This window comes from Schistocerca nitens, chromosome 8 (assembly GCF_023898315.1).
Source record: "Schistocerca nitens isolate TAMUIC-IGC-003100 chromosome 8, iqSchNite1.1, whole genome shotgun sequence".
Taxonomy (NCBI): domain Eukaryota; kingdom Metazoa; phylum Arthropoda; class Insecta; order Orthoptera; family Acrididae; genus Schistocerca; species Schistocerca nitens.
Genome location: NC_064621.1, coordinates 155615332 through 155616158, shown reverse-complemented (window position 1 = coordinate 155616158; position 827 = coordinate 155615332). Strand labels below are relative to the sequence as shown.

General features: G+C 46.1%; 1 pseudogene; it reads left to right on the top strand.

The window, feature by feature from the left end:
• Positions 1-460: 460 nt before the first annotated feature.
• LOC126199832 (5S ribosomal RNA) lies at positions 461-578 on the top strand (annotated as a pseudogene).
• Positions 579-827: the final 249 nt, after the last annotated feature.

The window sequence follows — 827 nt, the reverse complement described above, 5'->3', positions numbered from 1 at the left end:
CTGTTCCTTTTCCATCAAAGGGCGGTTGCATTACGCTGTATTTTGTGTTGTGCATTTGTTCGTTATATATTGCACGGTTTTTTACTGTCGTGCAAGTATTTTCACGAAAACTAAGGTATTTGTGGTAAGTAAGTGAACAGAACTTAATTATACATGGTCATTCAAAAGAAAGAACACATTTCAGTTTTTTTATTACAGAGAGCTATAAAAGATAGTACACATTGCTCATGTCACTGAATAGTGGAGGTTTCAAATTTTATGTTCGCACAGACACTATACCTTGCACTCAACATGAGCACCATGCGTTGCTGGAGAAACACCGAAACGGTAGTCCATTTCATTCCACACACGAATCAACAAGTTCCTGTTTATTGAATCGACAGCTCCAACAATTCGATTTCTCAACTCTTGAATAGTAGTTGCCATAGGTAGGACAAATAATTGTCTTTTACGTACCCGCGGCAACGGCCTTTCCGCAGTGAATACACTGGTTCCCGTGAGATCACCGAAGTTAAACGCTGTCGGGCGAGGTCGGCACTTGGATGGGTGACCATCCAGGCCGCCATGCGCTGTTGCCATTTTCGGAGTGCACTCAGGCTCGTGATGCCAACTGAGGAGCTACTCGACCGAAAACTAGCGGCTTCGGTCAAGAAAACCACCATAACGACCGGGAGAGCGGTGTGCTGACCCTCCGCCCCTCCTATCAGCATCCTCAGCTGAGGATGACACGGCGGTCGGATGGTCCCGGTAGGCCACTCGTACCCTGAAGACGGAGTGCTTTATGTACCCGCATAGAAAATAATTACAAAGTGTGAGGACTGGTGACT